This window comes from Dreissena polymorpha, chromosome 7 (genome assembly GCF_020536995.1).
Source record: "Dreissena polymorpha isolate Duluth1 chromosome 7, UMN_Dpol_1.0, whole genome shotgun sequence".
Classification (NCBI taxonomy): domain Eukaryota; kingdom Metazoa; phylum Mollusca; class Bivalvia; order Myida; family Dreissenidae; genus Dreissena; species Dreissena polymorpha.
Window position 1 is genome coordinate 88,325,809 of NC_068361.1, and position 9,403 is coordinate 88,335,211.

The following is a 9,403-nucleotide window of genomic DNA, read 5'->3' on the forward strand; positions in this document are numbered from 1 at the left end:
AACATTCAGCCATATGTATCCATACGGCTATAAACTAATACCAAGCTTCCCCTTCCAACACTAAAACTTGTTTTACATCTTAAATAGTTTAATCCAGAGAAAGCTATTGGAAAAAAGCTAAATTAATTTGAAATATTTCAAAATGAACTTAAGCACTGTAGCTTGGACATTTGTCAGGCCTTTTTCTGCCTATCTCACAGGTACGATAGTCGGACCCATTCCCAATGCCAAATATGGATGTTTTTTTCGCAATTATCTAAACAAAAATTCCCAATTTCCAACCGAAATAATGGAGCCGAAAAATGCGTTTCTCAGTAGATACTGTGTTTTAAATAATTTGGGCACCGTGTTTTAACATGCCAATGCGTAAAATGTCATAGTATCGAGCGTTCCATAATGCAATTTTGGGATCTTGAGACTTCAGACAAACAATGACGGACGCTTGTGTCTATGCATTTCTTAAGACACATTTACGGTCATTTTCGGTCAGAATTAGCTTTTAAATATTGAAGTGCTGGATTATTCAGAATTATCAGGTATGTATACAACAATTGATAACAATGTGTACGCATTAATTACTGTAAATTGTTTGAGAATCGTTATCAATGGCCTGAGGTAAATAAATGTGGACTAGTTTAACTTGCAACGTTACTGTGGTTCGGAAGAGTAAGTTAAGGTAAAAAAATACAGAAATCTGACGCAGTTTAAAAAAATGTCGCATAATTCTAAGTATTATTGAAGTAAAATACAAAAAAATGACCTGAAAGACACACAAAAACTGAATGTTTTGTGGGGAAATACTACCGCCAATCAGTCTACTCAACGGTTAACCAAGAATATGACTCATTTTCCACTGCCAGATTCAGAGTCACTACCCTTTGCAGCTTCTTAACATTTCAATACTATACATTTATGATGTTTAGCTATACTTTTGTGTTTCAAATAATGGTTGCCTTCAGACATTTGGCAACTTGAATTTTGAATAACAATATGTTGGATGCAGGTCGTTCGACTGAATGTTCATAAAAAATACTTAATGACATATCAAGCTATGTATATCATTTGAACTTCAAACGTAACAAAGACTGTGTTTTATTATCATACTCATACTTACGTTAGCAGTGGACAATGACTGTTGCTGCAGCTGCTTGTTGCATGGTAAAAAAAGAGTTTAATACTTAAATAGCATTTTTAGGCAATACCTATGTATGAAAACATTTCATAAAATAAGAAAAAAAAAGAAAAATAATTTCCCAAACAATGCTTTTGTCCATGAAAATTCTTCCCAATTCGGAAGAAACCGGGACTGGTAAAATCCCAATTTTTCCAGGTACTTTTTCCCAGAATAGACAGAAAAAGGCCTGTTTGTAAATTCTATAATATAACCCAATTTATCCAAGCTTAAGGTTGTAAGATTTTTACTCGGTGGTAGTTTTTTATTAGTTCGATGTTTTCGGAGAAAACCCCCGAGGTTTTGTCATAGCCAGCTCGTCGTGTTGTGTCATGCTAAAACCTTGACATTTTACTCTACAATGAAAGTGCTTCCACCTACAACTTTGAAACTTCATATGTAGATGCACCTTGATGAGTTCTACCAGGGCTTGACACTAACTTTTTTACGTACTGACCCAAAGGACCACCAGCTTTCAGAATTTACTGGTCCTCCAAGATTCAAGTGGTCCGACAATGTTATTTGACATAAAGTTCAGCTTACTTTCCGGACTATTCACAATGTATTGTGCATTTATAAAAAGAAAACTACTATCTTCTAAACTATCTCTTATCCTTTTCATATTTTCTCTGTACTTCAAGCTTCTCTTCATTAGTTTAAGGTTTTTAGGCAGAGGTTCAACCACCCTTGGAATGAAATTCCACATTGCGAAAACTTGAAAATCTTGAAAATACATACGCTTACTCTCCTGCGATATCAAAACATTATTCGGCGCACTCCATTGTAAATTTGCACGGTCAGGGTTCGACATAAACTTTTTTACAGCCAGACCATCGGACCAGCTCCTCTTAAAATGTACTAGCCCGAATCTGATGTCTACTAGACCATTAATGACATAGCAAATAAACAGAATTGTGTTGTGTAACTGTTTAATCAGGTTTCATCAGAAAATTAATAGTGAACACAAGAAAGTTATTTGATGCACAGAGTAAAAAATAATATAAAACTATTTAACAACATAAATTGTTTGTTATAATTTCACTGTTTATCACCAGTTAAACAAATGATGTCTGTACAGCAGGTGACATTTATTAAACGTTATCAAATTCTAGCCTCCTTGACCGCTGTGCTCCATGCTACCACAGCTCCAAGGCCCTCTTCCATCATAATCTGTGTCAGTTTTACCGTCTGATTCTTCTTTATTAACTTATTTGTCGGACGAAAATCCAACCTTGAACAAAGCCATTCTTTAAATTACATTCTCTCGTCTGCTACGCGGTCACCAAAATGTTTACATCGACGATAGCGATTTTGGATAGAAGTCGTAAAAACATGATGTAAAGTTCTATGACACTGTAGAAAATCATTAACTCTTTCAGTGCTGAAAGGAATTTTGAAGGTCTTTACAAACAGTTTGGATCCAGATGAGACGCCACAGAACGTGGCGTCTCATCTGGATCCAAACTGTTTGCTATTCTGATAGTATTCTTTGAAAAAAATTGAAAATGCTAATTTTAAAAATTCAGCAGACAACATTTTAGCAGACTACAAATTTCCCAGCATGCAAAGGGTTAATATTCATGACAACCAATGGAAACAAGCTATTTCTGCGGGAAGCTCTCCTTCGCGTCTATAAATAGCGATGAATCATGTGAATGCTCCGCGTTTATTTATATACGCTAGTTTTGTTCTGATGTAAATAATGGATACAATTGTTATTTTACACATCAAGAGAAAAAGGTTTTCGGTTAGTTATAGTTATATGAATCAGTATAGATTTTGTATGTACGACCAGTCGGACAAGCTAGCCCACAGTTTTACTAGCCCGACCACCGATCTTACTAGACAATGTCTGTCGGACGTGCCTTAGTGTCGAACCCTGACGGTAAACAAAGTAAATTCTGATGGTACTAAGATCGATACAATGCTAATTATTGCTGCTTTTTCAAAATAATAAAACACCATTTTGTTCATTTCTCAATCCAAACGCTTCGAATTTTATGTTTATTTGTGTATTGATCATTGCGAAGTCTGGAGACATTTGCGGGAGACAATTGCGAAACGCAAATCAATTTTTTGATCCGACAACAGGGTTTTGTCATCCGGGCTTCTAGACAAAATTGAATTTCCAATATATTGCTATTTTTATGCCCCCCCCTTCGAAGAAGAGGGGGTATATTGCTTTGCACATGTCGGTCAGTCTGTCGGTCCGTACACCAGGTGGTTTCCGGATGATAACTCAACGCTTGGGCCTAGGATCATGAAACTTCATAGGTACATTGATCATGACTCGCAGATGACCCCTATTGATTTTTAGGTCAAAGGTCAAGGTCATGGTGACCTGAAATAGTAAAATGGTTTCCGGATGATCACTCAAGAACGCTTAGGCCTAGGATCATGAAACTTTATAGGTAGATTGATCATGACTTGCAGATGACCCCTAATGATTTTCAGGTCAGTAGGTCAAGGTCACGGTGACCCAAAATAGTAAAATGGTTTCCGGATGATAACTCGAGAACGCGCAGGCCTAGGATCATGAAACTTGATAGGTAGATTGCTCATGACTCGCAGATGACCCCTTTTGATTTGCAGGTCACTAGGTCAAAGGTCAAGGTCGGGGTGACCCTAAATAGTAAAATGGTTTCCGGATGATAACTCAAGAACGCTTATGGCTAGAATCATGAAACTTCATAGGTACATTGATCATGACTGGCAGATGACCCCTATTGATATTCAGGTCACTAGGTCAAAGGCCAAGGTCACAGTGTCAAAAACATATTCACACAATGCTAGGTTGGCGCTAAGGAAAAAAAACTTAGTCGCCAAACCTAGGGGGGTCCGGGGGCATGCCCCACCTGAAAATGTCCTGAGCAAAATTAAGACTATTTTTGTCTGAAATTAGCCCTTTTTTTGCTTGAAAAATTTTCTTCGCTGGTGAGCCACTTGCTGACATTTTGCAGGAGATTTTTTTGTTTACACAGACACCGGTGGCGTAGTGATAATGATACATTACCACCCAGGGATCATATTTTTTTCGGTTTTGTCGGTCCTAGACCGATTGGGGTCATGAAAGACTGATTGAAAATCCCTAACAGTCGGTCCGATTCTGTTTGCTATTAAAATTCCCATGTCATGAAATCGATTACACAGTGGACATGCTAACACACCCTAATGACATTCTTATCTCGATTATGTGTGATAAACCATTCACTGCAGTCTCTAAACCGGTCAGGACCGGTTTATTGCACGTTAGACCAAGAATCAAAAACTTGTGAACAGCGGATTAAAGACGCACCCGAAAAGACGCGTCTGAATGCACGCGCTGTAACTAAACCAAACATGCCGATACATTTTCCACCAGCGTAATAATCCGGTAATAAAATTATGAATGAAAGTCGCGGATCTGATCGACAGAACAGCCGAAAGTTATTTTTATGGGCGGAACTTCACATAAAATAGTGCACAAGAAAAATAAAATACATTGAATAAATCTTTAGTAAAACCGTGTTAGAATCGAAATAATTCTTGTACTTCGTTGTTGAATAACTCACGGCCGGAAAATTAGATTCGTGGTTTCAAATGCTTTGCTCTGGTGATTAAATCCCTGCGCATCTAAACTATCGGACGTGGGTTATTTGACAACAAATTATTTCTTAATTATTTGGTTTGTTGTTGTCAGTAGCCAACCTACGCACATACATTTGTTTGGTTCAGTGCATGTTTGTAAGATATTATTGTGTCGACAACAATTTAAAACATGGGTATAGACTTTCACAGATTAATAATATTGACAACGATGAAAAAAGTCTGATAAAACAGCACACGAAACAACAATGAAATACCAAATGATAAAACCATTTGAGAAAACTCGTTCCGTTTAAAAAAATGCCTATGGGAATTGTACTTGTACATGTATTTTACCACCTTATTTAATATATTTTAACGTAATTTGTCATGATTTCGGACACACATTTTCGGATACTTTTATATCCGGACCGATTGATGTTGCGGGAAAATATGATCCCTGTTACCACCGTAAAACAGTTTTCGGTACATGTGGTATTTAGGTTAGAAACCACAGCCCTCCCGTCTCGGTAGTAATTATACAACATTTAATGTAATCCAAACACTACTTTTTTTCATTTTTTTTTTGTTTTTGAAGAAATGCGTGAGAAATTACTTAGTCAGCATGAGACCGTCATTCCATGTCAAAAACCGTGAGACTCACGGCGAAACCGTGAGACTTGACAGGTAGATGTTTCCGATTCTGCATTCAGGTCTGCGCTATTTTAGACGTCTTCGGATTGCGAACCTAACATTTGGTAATTTCCTTAGCTTATTCTGTCCGCTTTCTTTTCTAAAGAATTGTGTTAATTTATGTTGCTTTGACTTTCCATTTTCGTTCACAGCATCCATTTTTCCCAGAATCTGCAACTCGCTTTCGAAATCGGTCTTTCATGTCGCATAGCTACCGTAAAGGGAAGTTACTCATATCTACTTTTTTAGCCAATCAAAATCGTTGTTTCTTTTGAAATTAGTTTTAAGTGGCTATGTCAATGCCATAACTCTGCCCATCTGATTAAATGACAATTCCGTACTGGTCGATTCGATGACGTTGAATCGTAACATCTAGAGCATAGGCCATTACACGGCACGCTTCAGTGATTATCATGTAAATCTCCAAGTAACCCAAATACTCGAAAAGTCTGGTCGCAGTGTAAAGCATGACCACTTAAGACATTAGCCATGTGGATTATTGACCTAGGCCGTCGTCATTATCCCCTGGGGCCTTTCCGGTAAGGGTAATGATTGTGTAATCTTAGCGATGTTTTTGGCGTTTTATACGGTCTGAAAACAGGCATTTAGAGTGTGCATTTGTAAAGCATAGGGTCTTTTTTTCAATCGCCAATTTCATGAAAATCATATTTTTAATCGCCAGCCAGGAATTGTAAACGCCAATGGCGATTTTGGCAATCGGTAACGCTAACGTAGACAATGGCTGTCACTATGGAGAGCCCATATGGGGGGGCATGCATGTTTTACAAACAGCCCTTGTTTATCCTGGTCTCGAGATTGCCCACAAAGTAATGATGAAATTATCGGTTTATTATGAACATATGAAGTTGTTTTATTGATAAAAACGGCTTTCCACCAGTATTTACGATAAGTTGGTCGGGATTTTTAACTGGTCCTACGGATCAACCAAATTCTAGTTTAGCTGAATATATTTCCTCCCTTTTTTTTTACTGACCCCGGGTCAATGGACCACCGTTAGTGTGGAGCCCTGGTTCTACACTCCACACCCATTTGTGGGTCACTAGGTCAAAGGTCAAGGTCACTGTGACCTTAAAAAAATTATGACAAGCTTTCGCAGCTGAGCGTGGCACCCCTTATGTGGTGCTCTTGTTCACACTTGAGACAAAGTCAATTGTCTTTTACCATACATTAACCTGACCGATGTTTATATGTACTTCACTTAAATGTCATTATATATATAGCAGTTTCAAGGTCAGATGATAAATGATTGTCATACTTAAATTATGTAATTTTCCTTGAGTGTAAAATGCTCCCTCTGCTGTGCTCTTGTTCCATATGGCATATAGGTTGTTAGCATAATGTTTTATACAACTTTTACCAGGTAGAGGAGTTAGAACAGAAGTTCATAGAAACAAGGGCGACTTTCTCCTTACCTATCATGGAGAATTAATCACAGGAGAAGAAGGCAATAAAAGAGAACTAATGTCTGTCTCTGTCTTCAGATTCTTCTTTTCTTTCAAAGGGAAGCAGTGGTGGTAAGCAGATGACTTTTATGTTCTTCCATTTTTAAAAACAGCAGCTTTTGGTCTGATGATTTACATTAATAATGATAAAACATCTTTAGAAGATAAGGATGTATGAAAGCTATTAATTCCTTTTTCTGAAGCCTTGTATTTTAATTTAAAGAGATACGTTTTTATTTGGGTAATTTCAATGATCATTGCATATAGTCCAGGGGCTCATTTTATCAAACATCGTATGTTTATCTTAAGATCGTCATACGTTTTAAGCGTAAGATCATCGTACGCTTCTTCGTACAACTGTTCTATCAGACCCATCGTACATTGACATCATAGTCGCAACAATTGTTTACCATCGTACATTTAGATATAAGCTTTAAAACATAGAACATGCTAAAAAAGAACATTAAATAAAAATACTTACCTCGCTCGCACATCCAGGGGTGCGATTGTTCCTCTTTTCAGCTGATTTCATCTTTTATGACAAAATTTCATAAACAAAATGTGACGGATTCTGCTGGATCTGTTTGGAAATGCAATACATTTTTAAACCCTGGCAGGGGTAGGGGCTATTTCCTGAAGGCTTTTTAATGTTTTTTTTGATAATCACACCCCTGACAAGAGTACCTTGTTTATTCCAAGTAATTTTAGCAAATTTATTTTGAGTGATTCAAAAATTTGATTATAAGCAGAATCTTTGTAAGTTTTTCGTGCAACAAAGGGCGTTTAAATCAAAACAAAACTGACGCCAAATTACCCGAATACTACTATAAAGATACGCTTGTCCTCCAAAAATAGAATTACGAATCCACATGTCAATAATTTTAACACACCGACCTTCAGTTAATCCGAAAACACACATTTGTCCGAAATTGGTCTCACTTATTATAATTCCATGTCTTAATCTTTTTCGCATCAGACTCCAATTTTACTTTGCAGAATTAAAAATGTACACATACTGGCAATGAAATAAACTGTTCTGTTACAATAAAATATTTTTTCTTCGATTATTCCATGTTAAACTTTGGCATGGGCGCTGCTATAAACTCAATATGCAAAAATAAGGGCATGCTGAAAGTTTTAGCAACATTTTGGTTGAAATTGTGAAAATTTATTCTAAAAAATGTTTTCAAGTAAAACAGATACATAAGGTCTGACGGACAAATAAAGCAATTAAGCTGTGATCTTTGCCATCTTTGTACAAAATTGCCGAATTTCCAATTTCAGATTTCCAGTTTGCGAAGTCATTTTTTGCCAATTCCCAATGGGCCTAATATTTATTAATTAGGTTGTTTACAATGTATCCTAGTTTGAAGCTTTATTATTGCAATATTTCTTCCTCTGCCTAAATACATGTAATAAACATTGTTGGGCCTCTTACAAGTAATAAACATTGTAGGGTCCCATATAAGAAATAAACATGTTTACACTAATTTTCGGGTCTCATATAAGTAATATTGTTGGGTCTCGTATAAGAAATACTGTTGGGTCCCATAAAAGTAATATTGTGGGGTCCCCGTATAAGGTATATTGTCAGGTACTTTATAAGAAATATTGTTGGGTCCTATATAAGAAATATTGTTGTTGTTTTAAATGAGGTACGGCTGGGTCTGTCAATTGTTGAATTTTGGCGAGATCTTGCGATAATCATACGGTTTTTATGTCCCCCACTATAGTAGTGGGGGACATATTGTTTTTGCCCTGTCTGTTGGTTGGTCGGTTGGTTTATGATCATCGTACAAGAATCTTAACATTTGGTTAAGATTTGTATTTTGGTCCAGTTTACTTCTCTAAAGTATCATAGCTATTGCTTTCAGACTTGGAAAACTCGCTAACTATTGTAATGGGACTGTACAGGCAAAGTTGCATAACTCTGGTTGCCATTTTAACAGAATTATGGCCCTTTTCTGTCTTAGTATCTTTGAATATTTTGTAAAATTTTATGTTTAGATCCACTTTACTTCAGAAGTATCAAGGCTATTGCTTTCAAACTTCAAAATTTTTCTTACTATCATGAGGGTACTGTACCAGGCAAGTTGAATTGACCTTGTTCTTTGATTGACCTTGATTCAAGGTCAAATTATTAAATTTTGCTAAAATTGCCATAACTTCTTTATTTATGATTAGATTTGATTGATACTTTGACGAAACTACTCTTACCTGACATACCACAAAAGACTCCACCCAAAACATCCCCCGTGCCCTCCCCTCCTCCGCCCTCCCCCCCCCCCCCTAATTTTTTTTTTTTTTCGAGATCATCTCACAAATGAACCACCACACTCACCACTATCCCCCCACACCCACCCCCCCCCCCAATTTTTTTTTTTTTTTTTTTTTTTAATACTCAAGCTTACAAATATCACCACCCCCATCACAAAAAAAACCCCCCCCCCACCATTTTTTTTTTTAAAAATGGTTATGTTTGAAATACCGTCCAACCATCGCACCCAAAAAA

At 36.8% G+C, this 9,403-nt stretch overlaps 1 long non-coding RNA gene across 5 annotated transcripts in view; it reads left to right on the forward strand.

Annotated features, from left to right (window-relative positions):
• Nucleotides 1-6,988, forward strand: part of LOC127840138 (uncharacterized) — a 183,058-nt gene extending 176,070 nt beyond the window's left edge. For 4 of the 5 annotated variants that reach the window (XR_008030432.1, XR_008030433.1, XR_008030434.1 and 1 more), the window contains exon 5: nucleotides 6,810-6,988. This is a non-coding gene — a long non-coding RNA (uncharacterized LOC127840138). The remainder of the gene's footprint in view (nucleotides 1-6,809) is intronic. The other variant, XR_008030435.1, reaches the window with a different exon arrangement.
• The last annotated feature ends 2,415 nt before the right edge of the window (nucleotides 6,989-9,403 follow it).